This window comes from Globicephala melas, chromosome 16 (genome assembly GCF_963455315.2).
Source record: "Globicephala melas chromosome 16, mGloMel1.2, whole genome shotgun sequence".
Lineage (NCBI taxonomy): Eukaryota > Metazoa > Chordata > Mammalia > Artiodactyla > Delphinidae > Globicephala > Globicephala melas.
Window position 1 is genome coordinate 7,687,337 of NC_083329.1, and position 23,147 is coordinate 7,710,483.

Sequence of the window (23,147 nt, forward strand, 5' to 3'; positions counted from 1 at the left end):
GCTTTCCAGAAGTTTACCCCAATTCCACCCACCACCCCAGCAGAGGGGAGTTGCTCACAGATTAATTTTCAGCAGGGGTCACTGACTGTACCCCTCCTTCTGATCAGCCTCTGTGTCTAGAGAAGCCAGTCCAGGGAGTGTGGGCAGCTCTCTGATACACAGACTATTTCCAGGGAATTATCTCGGGGTGTGTGTCCTGATATCTTAGCAGAGATTCTGAGAGGGCTGTTAAAAGTAAGGATGTCAAGGAGGGAGCCTTTTCATGCTAATGGACTTCCAGGGCATCTGAACACATCCCAGTAAGCCATTTACCCATCTCCATGGTCCATATCTTTTATTTTTAATTGCAAGAGAACACAATTTGGTTCTTCAGGTTGCATTCACGTGTCCACATTTTTAATTCCTTTCAGAGCCCAGTGTATTTCTTGCAGTCTCAACAATTCAGGGATTTAATGGAAACTAAGAAAATTCCATGGACCTCCAGAGACAAACTCGGGTCCCCTCGGGTGGTGAACAGAGCCGACAGGAGGCCTAGCAGTGTGCCTCTTTTCCTTCCTCGTGCCCCTTCTTCTGCTGTGACATCCTACAGGGACACATGCAACCTCCCTTGTCCCCACCCCACTGGGGGCTGGATTGCTCTGAAGGGAACAAATGACTGTCTCCAGGCTCAGTCCCTTCCTTGGGAAAACCTCCCGTGCTCTCACTGGCCTGCGGTGGGGAGGATTAATGGCCCTCTGCAAGGCTCTAATGGATCCCTAATTGGTTTGCTTCATAAGGGTCTGCTGCCTGGGAAGTTAACTGTGCACTTGGAGAGGCGATAAATGAAGCTCTGCTGCGGGGCTCAGAGATTGGGAGATCTCCTGTACAGACACCAAGGCTGTCCTGAGAGTCCGACCATCCTTAGGAGCCAGTAACTTGGCCATGGGAAGCAAATTAATATTGTTTATGTTTCATTCATCCGCATATTTAAAGGCCTCAAGGAAATGATTCTTAATCTTTTCTGGGTCATAGACCGCAACGAGAATTAAAAAACTGCACGTATGCCTGTAGCCCCACTTGCCCGCTGTTTTTTTTATCAGGCGTGGGGTGTGGGTGTTGCAGACTCCCTGAGCCTACTCATGGCTCCCTTGGAAAGTTTACGAACTGACACCAGCTCTTCCCAAGTGGGACATCTTGAAGGTGATTCTTTTGTTCACTTACTCGTGTATCTATTCTCTAATTTACTTAACAAATATTTATTGAGTTCCTACTATGTGCCAAGGAGATTATCTTTCTTTTGCAAAGTTTTGAGACAGCCCTAAAGTGAGAGTAAATTTTTTTAGGAAATAGTAACTATAACATGCCTGTACTTATTCAGGCATGAGTTTTCTCTTCCTCTCTAGGTAAAGCCAGGGAGTGAAGGATGGGGGGAAGATATGAGTGAACATTTTCATCCTTTCAGACTGTTATGCGTTTGGCTGTAAAAGGATCAAAAGACGAGTCCTTGTGACAATTCTTCCAGCTTCAAATTTTTCAGAATGAAGAACCTATGAGCCTCTTGTAAAAGCTCAGTCTGTCATGCCTTAGGAGGCTGCCTACCGTCATCTTGTGGAATCTCAAGATGTGGAATCTCAATGCAGAACTTGAGCAAAAATGAGGGGAAAAAAAACTGTAGACCAATATTCCTCATACATGCAAAAATTAACAATATTCTATCAAACTGATTTCAACAATATATTAAAAAATAACACATCATGACCTAAAGTGGTTTATCCCAGGAATGCAGGGTTTTCAAAAGTTGAAAATCTACAATTGTAATTCATTCTACCAATAGGTTAAATAAGACATGATCATATCAATGGATTAAGAAAAAGCAGAATTCAAGATCCTGCATCTGTTCTTTTTTTAAAAAATTAATTAATTTATGGCTGCGTTGGGTCTTTGTTGCTGCGTGCAGGCTTTCTCTAGTTGCGGTGAGCAGGGGCTACTCTTCATTGCGCTGGCTTCTCTTGTTGCAGAGAGCAGGGGCTACTCTTCATTGCGCTGGCTTCTCTTGTTGCAGAGAGCAGGGGCTACTCTTCATTGCGCTGGCTTCTCTTGTTGCGGAGTACGGGCTCTAGGTGTGCGGGCTTTAGTAGTTGTGGCAGGTGGGCTCAGTAGTTGTGGCTCACGGGCTCTAGAGCGCAGGCTCAGTAGTTGTGGCGCATGGACTTAGTTTCTCCGTGGCATGTGGATCTTCCCGGACCAGGGCTTGAACCCATGTCCCCTGCATTGGCAGGTGGATTCTTAACCACTGTGCCACCAGGGAAATGCCCCTATATCTGTTCTTGATTAAAGCTCTCAGAAACCTAGGACAAGAATTTCCTCACCTGATGAAGTCATCTATGGAAAACCTATGGCTGGCATTATACTCAGTGGTAAAGACAGAACATTTTCCTTCCTGAGTTCAAGAACAAGTCAAGATGTTCACTCTCACCACTTCCATTCAACATTGTAGCCAGTTAAGTAGTCAGTTCTAGCCAGTGCAATAAGGCAAGAAAAAGAATAAACGGCATCCTGATTGGAAAGGAAAAAGTTAAACTGTGTTTATTCTTAAACAACATCCTTGTGTCTGTAGAAAGTCTTATGGAGTCTAAAAAAGAGTTACTAGAACTAATAGTTGAGTTTAGTTAGGTTACAGGATGCAAGAACAATATATAAACATCATTTTTCCTACATACTAGAAATGAACAAATGGAAATTGAACTATAAAAATTTCCATTTACAATAGGATAAAAATATTAAATGTTTAGGGATTGTATTCGTTTCCTATTGCTATTGTAATAAATTACCACAAACTTAGTGCCTTAAAACAAATAAGACACATTTTTCGTTTTCCAGTTACAGAGGCTAGAAGTTCAAAATTTGTCTCAGTGGGATAAAATCAAGGTATCAGCAGGGCTGCATTATTTCAGGAGGCCCCAGAGAAGAATCAAGTTTCTCGCCTCTACAGCTTTTAGAGGCTGCCCATTCCTTGGCTCATGGCCTCCCATGACATTGATCTCTGACTCCTTCCTCACATCTCCATCTCTGACTCTGACCTTCCTGCTTCCCTTTTATAAGGATCCTTTTGGTTACATTGAGCCCATGTGGATAACCCAGAATGATCTCCCTATCACAAGAGCCTTTACTTAATCACATCTGCAAAGTCCCATTTACCATGTAAGGTGACATATTTGCAGGTTTCAGAGACTGGGACATGGACATCTTTGGGGGCCAGCATTTTGCCTACCACATCTGCTCTTTGACCCCCGAAGATTCACATTCATCTCACATGCAAAATGTGTTTACCCCATCTCAACATCACCAAAGTTCCAAACACTATATAGCACCAAATCTCATGTAAATCTCGTCAGTTCAGAAGTTCCAAATCTCATGATCTAAGTCATCTAAGTTAAGTGTGGGTGAGACTCTGGGTGTGATCCATCCTGGAGGAAAAATATCTCTCTCCATCTGTGGACCTGTGAAACAAGAAAACATGGTATCTGCTCCCTAAATACAATGGGGAGGAGGGAGAAAAGCATAGGATACCAATTAAAGACATTTCTGTTCAAAAGGGAGAAAATAAAAGGAAAAGAAGAAATCTCTAGTTCCAAGCAATTTCAAAAACCAACCGGGCAAACTCCATCAGGTTTCAAGACCTATGAATAATTTTCTGTAGCTCTCGGCTCTGCCCTTTGGTCTTGAGGCTCCAACGTCTGGGCTCAAGGCTCTGTCTTCAGAGTTATCCTTTGTCATGAAGGGTAGCATGTGTTGGAAGCTGGGGAGTTTTATCAGTCTGCTTCCTGCCTGCAGAATTTGGGGAGCCTGACATCCTTCTTTCATTTTGTCCTTTATCTGTCCCTTTCAGTCTAAGATGGCTTTCTGTTGGTATAAAATTCTTAACAACCTTGTGGTTCTCCTATGCACATCACAGGGACTCACTCTGCTAGACCTGGCTCCTCCACATGTCTTTCCTAGATAATATCATCTCTATTTTTGGCCTCTGCTGAGATGGCTGTGAATACATGAGTCACAGACAGAGTCTCTTTAAAGGACTCTCTGTGTGACAGAATACTGTGAATTTTTGCTCCTTTCAAGGCCCAAGCAAAAGGTTGTCCAGTTATACCCTCCTTTCTCTCTGGAGCATGTTTTTTCCTGACAGCAAATTTCCCAATTTTAGTGTCTTTTTTTAAAAAACTTATATTTATTTATTTTATTTTGCGCAGGCTTCTCTCTAGCTGTGGTGCGCAGGCTCAGTAGTTGTGGCGTGCAGGCTCAGTAGTTGTGGTGTGAGGGCTCCAGAGCACATAGGCTCTGTAGTTGTGGCATGCGGGCTCTCTAGTTGTGGCATGCAGGCTCTCTAGTTGTGGCGTGCGGGCTCAGTAGTTGTGGTGCGTGGACTTAGTTGCCCTGCGGCATGTGGGATCTTAGTTCCCTGACCAGAGATTGAACCGGTGTCCCCAGCATTGCAAGACCAATTCTTAACCACTGGACCACCAGGGAAGTCCTGCTCATTTTAGTGTCTTTTGCAATCTGAATAGACTGATAATTTTCCAGCTCTTCAAGTTTTGGCTCCCTTTTGCTTAACATTTCTTCCCTCAATCACTCTTTCCTCTTGCATTTTAATATCAGCAGCGAGGAGAAACAAGGCTGCCCTTTCAAATACTTTGTTTAGAAATCTACTCAAATAGATAAGCCAGATTTCTTGTTTATAAGCTTTGCTTCCTGCATAACCACAGGACACAATTTAGCTAAGCTTTCTGCCACTGTATAGGCAGAAATGATCCCCTTTCTCTAGCTTCCATTAACATATCCCTCGTTTTCTTCTGAACCCCCATCAGCTGCACTTTTAACATCCATGTTTCAGGTAACAGTCTGTTTGTAATGTTTAGGGGTTCTCTAAGACAATATAGGTTTTCTCTACCATACCCCTCAGTTCCTTCTGAGTCCTTACCAGTAGGGTCTTTAACATCCACGTTTCTAGGCTTTTTCTATAATGCTCCTCAAAAGTCTTCCACTGCTTTTCCACTGCCCAATTCCAAAGCCACTTCCAAAAATTTTAAGTATTGTTGACAGCAGTACTCCACTTCTGTCACCAAAATCCGTATTTGTTTCCTATAGCTGCTGTAACAAATTACTACAAACTTAGTGGCTTAAAGTAACACAAATTTATTATCGTATAGTTCTACAGGTCAGAAGTCCCAAATTAGTCTCAGTAGGCTAAAATCAAGGTGTCATCAGGGCTGGTCCTTCTGGATGCTCTAGGAAAGAATGCTCCTTGCCTTTCCAGTTTTTAGAGGCTGCCTTCATTCCTTGTGGCCCACGGCCCTACATCTCTATCTTTGCTTCCAATGTCACATCTTCATCTTTCTGACCCTGACTCTCCTGCCTCCCTCTTATATGTGATATTGGGCCCACACAGGTAATTCAGGATAACCTCCTCACTGCAAGATTCTTAACTTAATCACATCTGCAAAATCCTTTATCGTGTAATGTAACATATTCACAGGTTCTGAAGATTATAATGTAGGCATCTTGGGGCACTGGCATTATTCTGCCTATCATGGGGTAAGTCTGACAAAAGATGGGAAAGACCTGTACGTTGAAAACTGTTCAGAGAAATTTTAAGTGACCAAAATAAATAGAAAGAAATACCATGTTTGTAGACTTCCCAAATTGATCTATAGATTCAACTCAATAAGAATCTCAGCAGGATTTCCATAGGAATGAATAAGTTGACTCTTATTTGGAATTTATAGAGAAATGCAATTTATATAGAATAGCCAAAACAACTTAAAAAAAAGAACAGATTTGGAGAACTTACACTAGCAGACTTAAAGATTTATTACAGAGCTCTAATAACCTGAACAGTGTGGTATTGGCATAAAAACAGACATAAAGGTCAAGGGAAAAGAATAGAGAATCCAGAAATAGGCCCATACCTATATTGTCAATTGATTTTCAACACAGGGGAAAAGGCAACTCAGGGTAGAAAAGATAGTCTTTTCAACAAATGCTGATGGTATAATCAAATATCCATATGTAAAAGAAAAGAAAAGAAACACAATCCATTCCATATACCATATAGAATATTAAAAGTGATCCTAAGTGTAAAAGCTACAATTTATGAAACCTCAAGATGGAAACACAGAGGAAGTTTTTGCAATCTTGGGCTATAGGAAGAGATTTCTTAGCTATGACGCGCAGCCTGGGCTGGCGTGTTGATCCCTCCTCCTCTTGCTGTGCTCATTATTCCTGGACCCACAAGAGCTATTGTGTAACTGTGAGCAAGAGGCTAAGAAATGACGATTTCTTAGTCACTGAACCGACGTCGGGCTACCTCCCTTCAGACTTCTCGTTAATGTGAGATGATAAACCCCTGTTTCTTTAAGCCACTATGAGTCAGACTTTCTGTTACTTGCAGCTTTAGGTTACGCCACCTTTCAGATGTGTCTTAACTACCCATCCCTAGATGACTTCTTCCCCAGGGTGAGACGCACTTGTTCCTCTAGGCCGTGGGGGACACTGCTCAGTCACCGTGTCAGTCCCTTCTCACACCCACCTAGGACCCCCGGGCCTGTCCCTGTGAGACCCACGTCCCCAAGGAGTGACCTGGCAGGGGCAGGTTAGGCAGCCAGCCGCGCAAGAACAAGGCAGGAAGGGCTGGAGCTGTACTTGTTCACCGTCACCTGTGGGTACAGTCTGTGGTTCCAGAAACACATAGGAGGATCTCGTGGACCACAAGGGAGCCACCCAGCAAGGAAGAGGATGCAGACTGGGGGTGTCAGAGATGGGAGGTCTGCACGACCATGGAGATGTAGTCCGAGCCCATCCAGGGTTTGTGGCATTCCCCTCGCAGCTCAGAGCAGGCTGGGTCCCAGGAGTGCAAGTGTGCACCCTCGTTTCCTAGAAATAACAGACTCCGCTGCACTTTCCAGGGGTGACCGAGGGTTGGCCTTGGAAAGGCCCTGGAGGTCAGAGGGACTCAGGCCCTGCCCGGCCTCACCGCAGCCTCATCCATGATGCATCAGAACAGCCTCTCGTGGTGCGGGGGGCTGCCCTGGGTGAGGCTGCCTGCGGAGTGCGCCCCTGGGAGCAGGTGGTCCTGCTGAGATCTGTGATTAGGGGGGTGTTTACAACCCTCAGTGCCCGGGAACCTCTCCAGGCTGACACTGTGACATCCCATAGTGACAGCCTGTCCCGGAGCCCACCCCTGTGGGGTGGGCGTGGGGGAGTGTTGTCCTCTGTGGAGAAGACCCCAGCCCTGGGGGTGGCTCTGTGTCTCACCAGGGAGGGCATCCTGGGCCTTGCTTGAGGAGAGGCCTGGACAGAGCGGGCAGTGGTGGAATTCAGGTGCAAACTTTCCACCTTCCTTCAGCGAACAGCTTCAATGGCTTAATTTCTCTCGGCAGGTAGGTGGAGTCTGCGTTGGAAAGGATGAGCTCGGGGAGGTGTTACCTTGCTGGTGGGGGGACTGAATGCCAGACTCTCTTTCTGCAAACAGAAGCGTGCTATCCTGCATGCTTCCCTTCACGCTGTGATACTGGTTCTGTGTTTTGTGAGCATTACCTTAGCTGGTCCTCTCCGGAGCGCCTTGCAATGGATGCGGTTGTCAGCATCTTAGCATCAAGGAAAGGGTGAGTGTCGGAGAAGCAGGAAAGGCAGGCAGCTGTGGTCAGACCACGTGAGGCTGAGGAGTTTGGATGGGACCCAGAGGGCCATGGGACCGCTGAGGTCTGCATTTGGAAAGAGGCTCTGGGGGCAGCAAGGAAGGAGGACCTGTGGAGGCTCTTGTGACGCTCTGTACAGGGGACGTCGGGCAGAATTAAGGTGGTGACCTCACACATGGGGTGTGCTCTGTAAATATTTGCTGTTGAATGATGGAGGGGATGGAGATGAGAGGAAGGGTTTGAGGGCTGTTTACCAGGTGGCATTACTAGGCGTTGGAGACTGGGCATGGCAATGTGGTGGGCGGGTTGGGGAGGAGGGTGACATTTTATTTCTGTCTGGGGCAACTGGGGAGATGGCGGCGAGATGGGGCCCCCAAGGAGGGGCAGGTTTGGGGCCAGAAAGCTAAGATTCGCGCTGGATGTGTGGATTCAGCACGTCTGTCTCTCTCCCCCAGAGGTCATGGTTGGGGAAGCAATTGTCAGAGCTCGGCTGGCCCCTGGGGCAGTCTTCCCAAGCCCCCAATTCCACCTTTGGACACACTGCGGCTGGCGGGAGAAGGGAACTGCTGGCTGAGGGCCAGCCAGGTGGAGATGCCCGTTGCCCCCGCCTCTGGGCACCCTCAATCACAAACGGGAACAAGCAACCCTTCAAGGTTTCAGGTGTTTCCTTTCTTTGTTCCTTAGACTATTGTTCTGGACGCACATCTGGAGACACCTGTCTTTCTACGCCAGGGCCTTTGTTATCAGAGCGGATTCATCTGACCCTACATCCCAAGGAGACAGAATCCTCAGAAGAACCTTGGTAACAGTGTCAAACGCCTGGGTCATCAGCTCTCAATATGCGTGTTAGAAGTAGTAGGAGTCTTTGGAGAAAAGCCTTTTTGTGGTCACATGAATTAGGAAAACTCTGGGCTCCACACGTTAATGGACTCTGGGCTGCAGGCCTTCTCAGGACCTTTAGTGGTGCCACGACAGTCTCTAAGAGGGGGCTCCTGTGTGCAGGGCACCCCCAAGGATACTGGACCAATGAAAACGTTTTCCAGGGAGCATCCACCTCCACCTCCCAGACCTGGTGCTCTGGGGTCACGGTTCAGGGAACAATGGTCAGAGCTGGGCTAGCCTCTGGGTGGAGGTGAGGTCAAGCCCCTCATTTCTTCCTCAGACAGACTGAGGCCTGGAGAGGGAGGGGAATTGTCCGGCAGAGCCAGCAGGCAGACTCTGGGCTTAGGACCCCTGGGCAGGATCCCTTCTCCTGTGCAGTCTTTCTGCTTCCTGTGTTCCAATTTGCCTGGTCCCCAGAGAGGCCTGCTCTTTCATTTCAATGGACTCTTCTGGAAGGCATTTGGGAGGGTGACTGGGGGTTGGGTGTTGCCCCCGTCTGTGTCCAGGCCTCTGATGTGGACCTGTGTGAACGTGTCCTTCGCCACCCCCCGGGAGAGTTGTGTCTGAACCCGAGACAGACACTGGGCAGAAAGCAGTTATGGCCCCAGCATTCCCCATGGAGCCATTCGTGGGCCGGCGAGGCAGGAATGAGCCTGTCTGGGTGGCGGCCTCGGTAACGAGAGCTCTGTGGGCCCAGAGACAAGGGCCGGCTTTGGCCTTGAGTCTCCCCGCTGGGCCCGCGGACAGCACCACGGTGGCCGCTGAGGGCGACTGTGCTTGGCTGGGATACAGCTGAGGATGGGCAGGGCGGGGCCAGGGCATCAGGAAACCCAGTTTATGTAACAGTTTCCTGGTGTGACTGTCCCGGAGGGAACTTCATGTCGCCAAGCACAAAACAGGTGCTTCCTTAGTTCATCCTGCGCATGTTTATGGGGGGTGAGGGGTCGATTCCACACCAGACCTCGTGTGGACCCCTGGGGGCGGGGAGAGGGACAGTGTTTTAGTTTGGGTTCCTGGCATGAGAGACCGAGATGAGGATTTGGGGGCCGATAAGCTTGCTGGGAGCTGATTCCTGAAAGCCGGATGGGGCAGGGGGGTGCAGGGAGTAGAACAGAAAAGGGGAAAAGCTAACCCTGGGTAGTGGAGGGCACGGCTGGGGCCATGATGCCCGATTCCACGGGGACCTGCAGGCTGGGGGCGGACTGTCCACAGGAAAGATGATGCAGGGCCAAGCCACCTGCTGGCTCCTCGCCCGATGCCTGAGGTTTGCCCCTGGGGGTAACCCCACCCTCCTGGCTGTGTGCTCGGCCATGCATGACACAGGCTTGGGGCGGGCACTGTCGGGGCCAGGGCAGTGGGAGTGACACCTGTCCCCAAGGCGCAGCAGGGTCAGAGGTGGACCCAGGCGTGCCTGCCACGTGCCACCTGTCTCCAGGGCGTGGCGAGGTAGATAGTTTTGGGCTGGGGAGAGGAGAATGGAGTGAGCCCGACCCTCCCCGTCCCGCGGTCTTGCTTCCCTCCAACTTCCCCTACTGGCCATTTACTATCGTCTAATGGCCATCATGACAGCATACTAGCTTGGAAGAAAGAGCTGTAAAAGGGCCAGTTTTGGAAAATGTGGTCAGAGGGGCCTGGATCCCCACTATCCCTCTTCCTGAGCAGGAAGCCGGCTGTACCACCAGAACATTCCTAAGCATGGTCTGAGTAATGACTTACCCACTGCCTCCAGATTCAGGAAGTCTTATCTGTCTTCCTGAAAAACCTTAAGTTAGAAAAGCAAGTTGGAATTTTTTTTCCGTAGAAACTGAATTAGTAATGCAATTTTTTTTCACGTGGTCATGAAAATGTTCATGGAAATCCTGAAAACGAGCCCCACCAAGCCCGCTGAGATGGCTCTGAAAATCTGGGCGCTGCCCAGGTTAGCGGGAGGCTCTTTCTGCCTGTTTGGTGTATCTGGGATGTGCATTTGTGAGGTGCTCCCCGCCTTTGGGGAGGTGAGTGGCAGAGAAGCGTGTCCTCAGAGTCTGGTGAATTCTCCGCATGTCCCTGTGACTGCCCAGCACCCGGATGAGGGGTCCCTAGCGCTGAAGTTCTCCTCATTCTCAGCCTGTCACGCAGGGCCGCCTTCTGAATGGAGGAGCCCAGGCTGCCTGCTCAGCAGTGCTTTGTGTCAAAACACTTCGGGTGGAGATGTGTGCTCGTTCTGCCATCCGGTAGGATCCCACAGAGAGGCTCTGAGGCCTCCAGGTCTTCAGAATGGGTGGGGCTGGGATCGGAGCTGCCCCCCGCGGACCCCTGGCGGGCTGGGGCTGGGACTCAGTCAGGGGTATGGGGCAGTGTGATTATCGGAGGGCAGGCTTGTGGCAGGAGGGACGAGGCCAGGGTGGGGACAGCAGAGACAGGAACTTTGCCCACAATCCAGTTGGTTGGATTCCAGCCACCAGAGCCCTAGGCCAGAACCCAAGGTTGCCCCAGCAATGCCCATCCAGCTTGGGTTAGGCCGGTGGTTAGCAGCTCAGATGGGGACCCACGAGACACAGGCGTCAGATTTTGAACAGCATGAGGGTTGACAGCATCTATATTAGAAGCCAGAATTAGGATTAGAAAATGACCCCACTGGCTGACGAGACGGACAATCTTAGAAAAGGAAAAGGTTCAGGAACAAGGGGACGAGCCCTGTATCAGGTCCCGTTGTGAGTACAGGGTGGGGGCTGGAGACGTGGAAGGACTGGCGCAGCAGCATAGATAGCTCATTCCTGGGGGGAGGGGCAGCTCTGCTCACCCACACCCTCCCCCAGGGCCCCCCCCCGTAAGCCCCATGTTTGAACACTGGCACTCACCCCTCCTGGGCCACAGCTGATTGGACCAGAGAGGAGACTTGATCCAAGGAGATCCAGTCTTTCGGCAAGATGAGCTCATCAGCTTCGTTCCCCCCCAGAATTTTGGACTGGGACCGGAGACATTCATCAGTTGGATGGTGGCCCTGGAGCTAGGGCGGCCATGTTTGAGGGTTTGAGCAGGTGCAGAGAAAAGGGTTCTGGAGGAGAGGGAAGAATGAAGAGTCCGATGATCAGAGAGGAGCGGGGAGAAACCGTGCAGCCCCGGGCTGGGCTGGGGCAGGGCTGGAGAAGGCCAATGACCTTGAAGGTGACCATGACCAATGATCATGACAATAGAGAACATCTTCTTTCCCTGGACAGCCCCAAGAATGACCGTGAACATGAGCGCGTTGCAGAATCTGATGGGCCCTGTGACCCGAGGGACAGGCAGGTGAGGCCTCTGGTCTGAACACCCTTGGTAAGGCTGGGGAGCTCCTCCCAGGGACAAGCTCGAGGAACCATAGCTGGTCATGATGTAATTTGTGGGCTGGTGTCCTGCTGGGGCTGGGAGCGCCTGTGGCTGAGGGGGTTTGGAGGGATGGTGGAGGTGTGTTTGGAGTTGGGGAAGGAGCACAGGATGGGAGATGTAGTGACCTCTGGGGGTGAGAGCAGGGGAGGCCCCAGGAGGCCCACTCTGTATATGGGTTACACACTTTCTTCCTTTCTTTTCTTGGGCTCTGGGACCAACTTCCGGGTCAGGTGGCCAGTGGTCCCTAAGGGCCAACCTCAGCATGCCCTCCACCTTCCCAGACAGCCAGGGAGGGCTTGAGCCGCAGGGGACCCCCTGAGCCCCTCCATCAAAGCTTGTCCCAGAGCTGTGCTCCTAGAGCAAACGTACCGCTGTCCTCTGTCTTCTAACCGGAGAGGGACAGGGAAACAGGCTGCTTGAGGAGCCGGGTTAAAGGCATCGTGTGTATCTCTGGGGAGATAATCACCCAGGGGAGCTTTCCAGTGATGGTAGAGCCAGGGAAGGAGCGAGAAGAGAGGGCAGTGGAGATTCTCGCCTGGGTCCTTCCCAGAAAGCGCCTTGAGCGGGCTGGGGCTGCGGCCCTTTCTGGGGCAGCTGTAATCTGGCAGCTTTTCGTAATTATCCGTTAGTAATTACCCACTGAGGCTTTGGTAAACAGCAGCCTGTTTAGCCATCCTTGAGGAATTAAATCATTACATTTATTGCTCTATCCACTCGCTATTAGCCTCCTAAGAGGCTTTTCCACCTCCGAACCAGGGTTTTCGTTTGATGAACTCCCGGGAGAACGTTAAACGGGGGAGGCTCTGGGGGGTTGGGGAGATGTGCGCCCCCGGCGGCTGCTGGAGGTAAGACGGCGGCGCCCGTCCTCGGGTCTGTGCCACGCGCTCTCTGTGACTGGCACCCCTGACCATGGCAAGTGTCCTTCAGTAAAGTAGAAGCTTCTTACACGGAGTGTATCTTAAGAAGCAAAGGGTCCAGTTGGAGGGGGCTGGAGACTTCCGGCACAGACACAGGCAGGCAGACAGGCTGGGCCCCTCCTGGGATGGGACGGAGGTGTGTGGCTGGGTGGTCCGCGGTCAATGTCTGCAAGGCCAGCAGGACCGACTGAGGTCCTGGCTTCTCTTGGACTGTGCGGTGAGGTCGGCTGCTTGGATGAAGGTCAGATGAGGGTCAAGGACATGCCTTCAGTGAGGATCTGCCCTGCTTTTCCCTTTTGCCAAGGTTGCCCTTTCCTTTCTGGACCTTTCAGGGACAGCCCTAGGCCATGACCGTGAAGATGAGCCCCCTGCAGAATCTGATGGCCCCCGACCCATGGGGGAGGCCTGTGGTCCAGAGGCAGGGATGGAGCGCTCCTCCCAGGGGCCACCTTGAGAAAAGATACGTAGCTGGTCATGATGTCTTTGGCTGCACAACGTTTGCTATCTGGGCGGTATCTGTCACCTGGGGATTTGGAGGGAATGATGGTGTGGGGTGTTTGTGCTCTGAGCCACCTCTGAAGCCCCCTGAGGTGGGCCTCAGGGGCAGGAGGTGCTGCACAGAGGGGACACAAGCCAGCTCCCAGGGCTCACCGTCTGGGGAGGGCTGTGACTGGCCCCTTCCTCTGAGGGCTTCACGTGTTGTCAGGGGTGAGACATTGCCCTGTCACATGGTAGATGGGCAGCTGGCATCCAGGGAGCCCTGACAGAGGTCACGAGGGGACATATTCTTGGGCACCTCCTGTGTGCCAGGCACTGGTCCAAACGAGAGATGCATAGCTGTAAGGAAGCCTAGACCCACCATTGCTGTCACACAGAGGCTGGTCCAGGAGAGGGGACTGTAATAGATCTGGAAACATGACCAAGACCAGCATGGACTCCAGATGTGGCCCTTCAGTCCAGGGAGATCAAATATTCAGGCCTAATTCTCTAGCTTGTTCTGTAGACTCTGAAGCCATTATACATGAAGTGGAATGAGAGGAAATGAGTGAGTGGGATCAGTGTAAACCCATTTTGGAAGAAGCCGTTATAAGGGTTCATTCTGGAAATCCTTCCGAAGCTGACCTTCCCCATCTTCTTTTTTAACAACCAAGAAACCCTTGGCGTAGAGTGGCGGAACATTGCAAGACCTCAAACTGGATCACCAGATTCGTCAACAGATTTTTAAATATGTAAATTAATTTGCATCAAGGACTTAATAGGTAGAAAAACAGAATGATTTCCATTTTTGTATAAATTACCTTCATTGCTAAGTTCTATGAAATGGGGATTGTATCAGAAAATTGGGGCTAGTGGCTTTGCCTTCAGAGTAGGGCCTTTTAAACCTGGTTTATATCCAAGTGAGTAGTGAGATATTAAAACAAAATGCCATTCCCCCAGGTCTACAGAATCCCAAACCTCTGGGGGCCCCAAATCACGTCACCCTGCCAGGTGTCCTGTGGAGAGCTGGAGCACAGGCAGAAAGACTCCATGAAGGGGCCAGTGATGGAAAAACACTTGAGCCCAAGGGTTGCTTGCTGACTCTAGAGGGGGCTGCCTTTGGGGGTCCTTTTGGTCCAGCCCCAGCCCTCTTTTCCTTTCTGCCCCCCAGCTCCTCCCCCACCCTGTTCTGGCTCTGTCTTTTTTTTTTTTTTACATCTTTATTGGAGTATAATTGCTTTACAATGGTGTGTTAGTTTCTGCTTCAGAACAAAGTGAATCAGTCACACACACACATATGTTCCCATATCCCTTCCCCCTCACGTCTCCCTCCCTCCCACGCTCCCTATCCCACCCCTCTAGGTGGTCACAAAGCACCGAGCTGATCTCCCTGTGCTATGCGGCTGCTTCCCACTAGCTATCTACCTTACATTTGGTAGCGTATATATGTCCATGCCACTCTCTCACTTCGTCCCAGCTTACCCTTCCCCCTCCCCATATCCTCAAGTCCATTCTCTAGTAGGTCTGTCTTTATTCCCGTCTTACCCCTGGGTTCTTCATGGCATTTTTTTTTCTTAGATTCCATATATATGTGTTAGCATACGGTATTTGTCTTTCTCTTTCTGACTTACTTCACTCTGTATGACAGACTCTAGGTCCATCCACCTCACTACAAATAACTCAATTTCGTTTCTTTTTATGGCTGAGTAATATTCCATTGTATATATGTGCCACATCTTCTTTATCCATTCATCGTTGATGGACATTTAGGTTGCTTCCATGTTCTGGCTATTGTAAATAGAGCTGCAATGAACATTCTGGTACATGACTCTTTTTGAATTATGGTTTTCTCAGGGTATATGCCCAGTAGTGGGATGGCTGGGTCATATGGTAGTTCTATTTGTAGTTTTTTAAGGAACCTCCATACTGTTCTCCATAGTGGTTGTACCAATTCACATTCCCACCAGCAGTGCAAGAGTGTTCCCTTTTCTCCGCACCCTTCTGGCTCTGTCTTGCCTCCCCCTTGGGCTACTCTGTGTCCCAGGCCGGGACACCCTTGTTCTTTGGGGGGAGCACCGTCCAGACGAGCCCACATGGATGGGTCCTCCAGGCTAACCGTGCTGTGTTGTTGAGCTGAACGTCTTCCTCTCCATCAGGTGAAGAAGGGGAGGAAGCCTACTGCCCTGGCCTGGTTACAGAGCTGCTCAGGTGAGCAACGCGTCTCTAGGTGCAGAGCACCTCTCTGAGCATCTGTGCATTTAATAGGTCGAATCCTCCCGGAAGCAGGAAGGCAGTTCTTCCCACAGGGCAGCAGGAAGGCCTCTGGTTTGAAACTTGCTCATCGATCACATTCAGCCCCGTCTTGGACTCCTTGCCTGCCCTCTGCCCCCACCCCGTGAGGACCTTCCACTGGGTCAGAGCCTGTGCTAAGCTTTGGTGGAGGATTGGGGGCAAGGTTTACCATGGACCCTGCAGGAGGGAGCGAGGCAGGTGGGGATCAGGTGGCGTGTACTGGCTCTGGATGAAGAGCCAATAGGGTGGAGTGTCCACTTCCTGGAGCTGGGATGGCAGCCCAGGGTGGTCCCCACCAGGGGCCCTGGGGGAGGGCGGGGCCTGAGGGAGGGCTCGAGGGAGGTGCTCACCCCAGGACATGTGTTTAAAGCGCCCCACCACTATCTGTGGGAAAGGGCCGAGGAGGCAGGAGACCTGCCTCTGGCCTCAGCGCAGCTCTGGAGCTGACCAGCTGCAGCTGTGGCAAGTCATTTAATTGGCTCCATCTTACAGTGACTGAGTGCCCACTGTGGGTGGGCTGGCCAGTTGCTCAAGATCCACAGGTGAAGGTATGTGGTCCCTGGAATCCCAGGCACATGGGGTAAGCAGACAGATGCTGAGATATGGGCTGACAATAAAGGCATTTAAAAAGCTGCATAGGGACCCACAGAGGGGGAGACAGCCATGCTGTGGGTGGGGTAGGTCAGGGGAGTAGTGTGAGGAATAGAGAAGACTTCATGGAGGAGGTAACATTTGAATTGGGCTTTGTAGGTTAAGTAGGAGCTCGCTGTGGGAGAAAGAATGACAAGTAGAGGGAAGATCACAAAGACGTGGGCCCAAGAGAGCCAGTCACATTCAGGAAAACTACAGAGAGTATGATACGCCTGGGCTTTGCCTGGCTGCAGCACTGATTCCACCCTGTGGTGGGCTTGCCCTGTTGATGTGGTAGCTGACTTATGAGATGGCCTCCAGTGATCCTTGTCTCCAGGTATTCAAGCCTTTGCGTGGCCCACTTTGTCACTGAACAGGGCTGACCTGTGTGACTACTAGAACACTGCTGAAGTGATTGTGTGTGACTGAACACTGAGGCTGGGTCATAAAAGCACTGTAGCTTCTGCCTTGATCTCTTGGATTGCAGGCCCTGGGAAGGCAGCCACCATGCTGTGAGGACGTTCAGGCAGCCCTGTGGGGAGGCCCATGTGCTAAGGAACTGAGGACTCCCACCAGCAGCAGGCAGCGTCAACTTGCCAGCCATGTGAGTGGGCTGCTTGGAAGTGGACCTTCCAGCCCCAGCCATGCCTTTAGAAGACTGTAGCCCTGGCTGACATCTGCCTGCAGTCCTATGAGAGACCTCTAGACAGGACTGTCCAGCCAAGCTGCTTCTGAATTCCTGACCACAGAGCCTGTGAGAGGTGATAAATAATTACTGCTGTTTTAACCCATGAAGCTTCGGGCTAATTTGTTATGCGCCACTAGATAACAAAGACAGCTGGTTATTGTGGTAGGCAGCTTCCAAGACGGCTGCCAACGATCCCAGCCTCCCGGTCATTCATGCCATCATGTAATGCCCTCTGCTTTAGTGTGGACTGGACATGGTGACTTGCTTCTAATGAAAGAATAAGGCACATCTGATGGGGTGTCACTTGGAGATTACGTTACAAAAGTCTCTGGCTTCCATTATGGGTGACACTTGCTCTCTTGCTGGTTCTGAGGGAAGCCAGCTGCCATGTTGTGAGCTGTCCTATGGAGGGGTCCACATAGTCAAGAACCGAGAGATGTCTCCAGCCAACAGCCAGTGAGGAACCGAGGCCACGAATCCAACACCTTGTGATAAATGGGACCTTGGCAGCAGCCATGTCGGTGAGCTGAAAGTTGAACCCTGAAATGACTGCATCCCCAGCAGACGCCTCGGTTCCAGCCCTGTGAGAGGCCCTGAACAAGAGGACTCAGACAAGCTGCCCCTGGGATCCAAGTGCACAGAAACCATGAGGTAGAAAATGCTTGTTGTTTTAGAGCTGCTGAGCATGGGGTCATTTGTTACACAGCAATAGATTATTAATACAGTTACGAGGAATGGTGCCAACCTCACCTGGCCTGTCCCCAGGGGAGCTGCTTGGCTGTGGTCTAGACTTGGGTCTCAGCCTACTGAACCACTCGAACCTTGGTCAGTCAGGGGCCCAGAGCAGGTAGGGGGAGCATTGAGGGGCTGAGAATATGGGAGGGGGCATCCTAATACCTGCCGATTTCTGGAAAACCAAGTCAGCCTCCATAAGACCATAGGAGATGAATAAGTATGTGGGTGAGACATAGGTTCAAGGCCAGGTTCTATCCTCCTGTACCTGTGTGACGTTTAGCAATGTTACAAGTCCTCCGGGAGCGCTGGCTCCCAAGTTGCCCTGCTGGAGCAGAGGGGGGGCATGCAGGGATGCAGCGGCCCAGTTAGCACCAACCAGAGAGCCAACATGAGGACTGAGCAACAGGATCTCCAGAAGGGAGCTTGGCCCTGGAACATGGTAGGTGCTTGATACAAGACTGACCCTGTAGCTGTCAGGATTCTTGGCGTACTGTCTTTGGTCCAACCACCGATGTCACAAAGTCCTCACAGTGCCCTCCTGATGCCCAGATCTAGGAGGACTTGGGGAGGATGCCGGCTCTTCAAAGACGAGGCGGTCTCAGCTGTGTAATCACCACCACTTTGCTTGGGGCCCTCCCCGAGGAACATACTCCGGGATCCATCACCCCCTTGCTCCGGTGAGTCTGAGCCTGGGCTTTGCATGCTGTCCTGCATGGAATACCAATGCCTCTGTTCAGCTCCCCAGAAGTCCCTGCTCTCCTCCCCTGCGGGCGCCGAGGGTCTCTGCCTGGCTTGGTGTTTATTTCTTGCAGTATGAAGCGATGATTTAATTCTTGCCTGAGATATCATTCAGCCCCAGTTCATGCTGAAGTGAAATATATTTCAGCACCCACCGATTTCCATATAGATAAAAAAAGGAAAAAAAAAAAGAGGAGAAAGGAAACAACCTCAACCAGCATCTTCACACACTATGCATTTGAAACGTGCTTCTTGAAGATGGATTGCTCCGTTAGGCTGCTAAGAGGCTTTCTTGACTTGTCAACAGTTTTATCCCCCTACAAACATTCTTGGCTATAAATTATTCATTGCCCAGTTAGCGGTTAAAAAAAAAATGCCTGGAGCTGAGGCGCTTTCTTAATTCTCCCTCTGCTCTTCAGATCCAAGTTGTTTTTTCCCCTCCCATTGCTGGAAAAGTAGAAGTAACTGGAATTCTCCTGGCTTGGAGGTTCAGGCTGGATGCAGTGAGAGAGTCGTGTTGAACCCGGAGTGAGCTTGGCTGGGGGTTGGGGGGAGGCAGTCATTTATAGTCTGGGGAAAGGCAGGACACTGGGGTTATCAAATATATGTTGAGATAGGAAATGGGTGTGTTTGGGGCTTTCTTTTTGTTCTGTTGGCAGGAACTCCAGGGTTTCAAAAAAGCAGAGGGGAGACAATTCGATCCTAGGCCCAGCCATTTCGGAGTCCACAGCTGGAAAGGATCTGAGGCTTCCGCTGTTTACCTGATTCCACTCTCTGGAGCCCCGCTCTGCCAGGAGACAGCACCCCCTTGTCTTTCTCCGTCGTGCCCACCCTCTCCTGTCCTGCGCACCCCTGGACCACCTCCCTCACCCCCAGCTGACTTCCTTCTCCAGCGCGGATTCTCAGACCCCCCCCCCCGCCCACCGTCTCTGTGTCCCCGTGGGAGGTGGATAGAAGTGGTGGGTGGGATTAGGCTTCAGAATTTGGGGCCCGTGTTAGCTGCAGTAAAGCCCTGTGTGCTGGGTGGCTTAAGACAACAGCAATCCAGTCTCTTAGTTTCTTAATTCTCCCTCTGCTTTTCAGATCCAAGTTGTTTTCTTCCTGCTGTTGAAAAAGTAGAAATAACTAGAAGTCTCTTGACTTGGCGGTTCATGCTGGAGCCCAGTGAGAGAGTTGTGTTGAGTCCTAGAGGCTAGGATTCAGCGGGGCTGTGCTCCCTCAAGACTCTGGGTAGGATCCTTCCTTGCCTTCTCCCTGCAGCTTCAATCTCCATCGTCACGTGGCATTCTCCCTGTGTGTCTCTGTTCAATCTGATCCTCTTATAAGGACACCAATCATATTGGATGAAGGGCCTACCCCGGTGTTCATCTTAACTTCACTAGAACCATCTGCAAAGACCCTATTTCCAAATAAGGTCACCTCCACAGGTCCCAAGGGTTGGGACTTCACCATATCTTTTGGGGGGACATGATTCAATCCATGACAGAGTCAGAGGAGGGAAGAGCCCCCAGTGACCAGGCCGCAGAGCAGAGCATCAGAGGCCTCAGAAGGCTGAAGATCTCTCATCCTGCTGAGACCTCAGCCTCCCCAGCAATACTCTTGCACCAGAGTCCCCTTCTCTGCCCCTGGCTCTGCAGAGGTACCAGGCTTTGCTGTGGGCCTGAAAAACTGTCCTTTCACAGCTGTGTAGAGAGAAAAATCAGGCTAACTGCAGGACTGCTGCACCTCTAATGGGACCCGGACCTCCCCGGGAGGGCGGCTTGTCCAGTGGCCTGGTCTGAGGGCACCATGTCCACCTGCCATCAGCAGCAGGAGATGTGGCCTGAGTGTCCCCCTGCTCTAAGATTTCACCTTGACTCCCAAGTCCTCCCTGCTCCCCACGTTCTCCCCAGGCAGCAGGAGCTTTGCCAGGGCAACATTTCTGGGTGGGCTCTCGGAAGATCTCTGTGCTCTGTTGCTCATCCAGAGAGAACCGGCGGTGGCAGCTAAACGGTCCGCTGTGCCAGTGCCCTGCTGGGTGAAGCAGGTTCATGTGGGGAGTGACGATGGCACTGTTGCTGTGTCTTGGGTTGGACATTGGATTATTTTCCTCCAACCCGACCAAGAGTTTTGGCTTTCAGAGAAGATCTCCAGAAGCTGGGTTTATAAACACCAGTGGGTATCGGATTTAGTCAAGGGTATCCAGCGCCTGGCAACCATCACCTCTCACCAGCCCTGCTGTGGCTGCTAAGTTCGGTTCCATAACCCAGACAGCAGACAGAAGGGGCAGGGGCCCGATGGTCCCCATCCATTTCATTGGATGTGGTTGTTACTTCCTGGGTCGCTCCCCTTTGGTTGAATTTAAGTTTGTCAGACTAAGCAGCCTTTAATTGGAGACCCTGGGGTTCCTTGGAACCCAGGCCACCTCTAAGCATGGGATCGAGTCTGGAGTGTAGGAAACAAAATTTGTCACCCCAAAATGTCTCTGGCATGTAGATTATTTCACGCTGAAAATTATCAAGGCCCAAAAGACTCAGGAAGAAACTTTGAACTACCCCCCTAATCACCTGAAAAATTTAGATAGAGGGCCTATTACAGGAATAGAGCTATCACTAGACGTCTGCAGAGAATACAAGCTAGGTGTGGTAGGGGAACACTTAGAGATCAGAGTCTACTCTGTGTCCCATTGTCTCTGCAGGGCCCCAGCAAACATTTATTTACTAAACATGTGCTTTTCCATCTCCAGGTGAATTGCCTTTCTCCCCTTCGAAGCCCCAACCCACTACTCCCAACATCCTCTGCTGTCTTTAGCTGAAGGTGACATTTAAAGTGAGGACTTTGGCCATTTGGGTGAGTTATTCAGTTTTCCTGGGTCTCTCCCATGTATATACGTTATTAAACTTTTGTTTGATTTTCTCCTATTAATCTTTCTCATGTCAATTTATGTCTTAGACCTGCCAGAAGAACCTAGAAGGAAGGGTAGAGAAAAATTTCTTCCTCCCCAACACGAGCAAAAGCAGCCGAAGGAAAGGACAGGAGAGTGGTGTGAGCCCCTGGCCCACAGTTGAGGAAGAAAGGAAGTAGGTCCCAAGCACTCTCACAATATTTTACTTAATCTTTACAATAGTACACCCATTGCACAGATGAGGAGACTGAGGGTCAGAGAGGCCAGATGACCTGCCTAGTAAGTGACAGAATCTAATGGACCTGAGGTTCCTGAATGAGAGAATTTCTTCTTCAGGCAGGTAGTTTCACATCCCTCTGATCACACTGTGATGGGCGGTGACCTAGTCCAAAGGATCTTTGGGAAAATGAGGTTCTTTCCCAGGGCCGGGATCTGACCAGAAGCCTTTGGAGCTGAGTACTGGCTTCTCCCAGGCTGTCTGGGAAGCTGCACTTGTATCACATCTGGGTGTGGCCCATATTGATGGTGGAACTGCAAAACGCAGGATGGGCAGCCCCACCTGTGGGGCACTTGGTAGGGAATTACTCAGAGGAAGAAGATACAGCAGGTCTCTGAGGGAACAGTTGCTCTCCTGGGAGCATCCAGTGGAAATTCTTTTCCATTCAAAGTCAGAGTCAAATAAGAGAAGGTCTTTAGCAATGAGGGTTTTTCAGGGAGCACTTGAAACCATTTCGTAGAAATCCGGACTGTTTTAAAGAGAAACAGGAGTGGCAAGATGTCCAAAAATTAATTTTTAAAATTAATTCCGTCATCTTTTCAATTGTCCAAGTCATTTAGTTTTGTTTATTTATTTATTTATTTTAGTTTTGTTTTTATTGCATTATTTTCTTTCTTAAGACTGGATTCTTTGAAATAATACTGCGATGAATATGGAGGTCATTCACTTTTTGTATTCCTTTTTTATTAACAATTTTGTTGAGATGCAATTCACCTATCATATAGTTCATCCATTTAAAGTGCACAGCTCTAACACAGGGAACTCTACTCAGTATTCTGTATTAGCCTAAATGGGAAAAGAATCTGAAAAAGAACGAATATATGTATATGTATAATTGAATCACTTTGCTGCACATCGGAAACGAACACAACATTGTAAGTCGACTATAGGCCAGTAAAATGTTTTTAAAAATAAAAAAATAAAGTGCACAGCTCAATGGTTTTTAGTATATTCCCCGAATTGTGCACCCACCACCACAATCAATTTTAGAGCCTTACATGTATACAATGGAATATTACTCAGCCGTAAAAAGAAACGAAATTGAGTTATTTGTAGTGAGGTGGATGGACCTAGAGTCTGTCATACAGAGTGAAGTAAGTCAGAAAGAGAAAAACAAATACCGTATGCTAACACACACACACACACACACACACACACATGCACACACGCGCGCGCACACACACACACACACACACACACACACACACACACAGGTTCTGATGAACCTAGGGGCAGGACAGGAATAAAGACGCAGATGTAGAGAATGGACTTGAGGAAAGGGAGGGTGGGGAAGGGGAAGCTGGGACGAGGTGAGAGAGTAGCATGGGCTCCTGGCTGTCTCTTTCCCGGTTCTCTCTGGTGAACTATCTACCTTGGGTTTGGCTTATTGTTCTTAATTAAGAGAGGCTGTTGTTTTCAAGCGTGCCCTTAGGCATGAACTTCCTCACATTCTGTTTTAAATAAAGTCATTTCCTTTGGGAGCACTTCAGAGAGCTTTCTTTTCTCATGGATTGAATCCCCCCTGTGCAAACCCTCTGAGCTCTAGTTCTGGGTGCCCCTGGCCTCCTCAGCTTGCCTCTTCTTGGAAACTGTGCCCCGTGAGCAAGCT

General features: G+C 50.1%; 1 long non-coding RNA gene across 8 annotated transcripts in view; it reads left to right on the forward strand.

The window, feature by feature from the left end:
• Positions 1–23,147, forward strand: part of LOC115839815 (uncharacterized) — a 148,396-nt gene that overhangs the window by 97,823 nt on the left and 27,426 nt on the right. For 6 of the 8 annotated variants that reach the window (XR_011376789.1, XR_011376794.1, XR_011376795.1 and 3 more), the window contains 6 exons: positions 8,355–8,472; positions 15,451–15,502; positions 16,704–17,555; positions 18,189–18,316; positions 19,037–19,607; positions 21,103–21,206. This is a non-coding gene — a long non-coding RNA (uncharacterized lncRNA). Of the gene's footprint in view, positions 1–8,354; positions 8,473–15,450; positions 15,503–16,703; positions 17,556–18,188; positions 18,317–19,036; positions 19,608–21,102; positions 21,207–21,308; positions 22,566–23,147 lie in introns of those variants that run through there. The other 2 variants (XR_011376793.1, XR_009559348.2) reach the window with 2 other exon arrangements.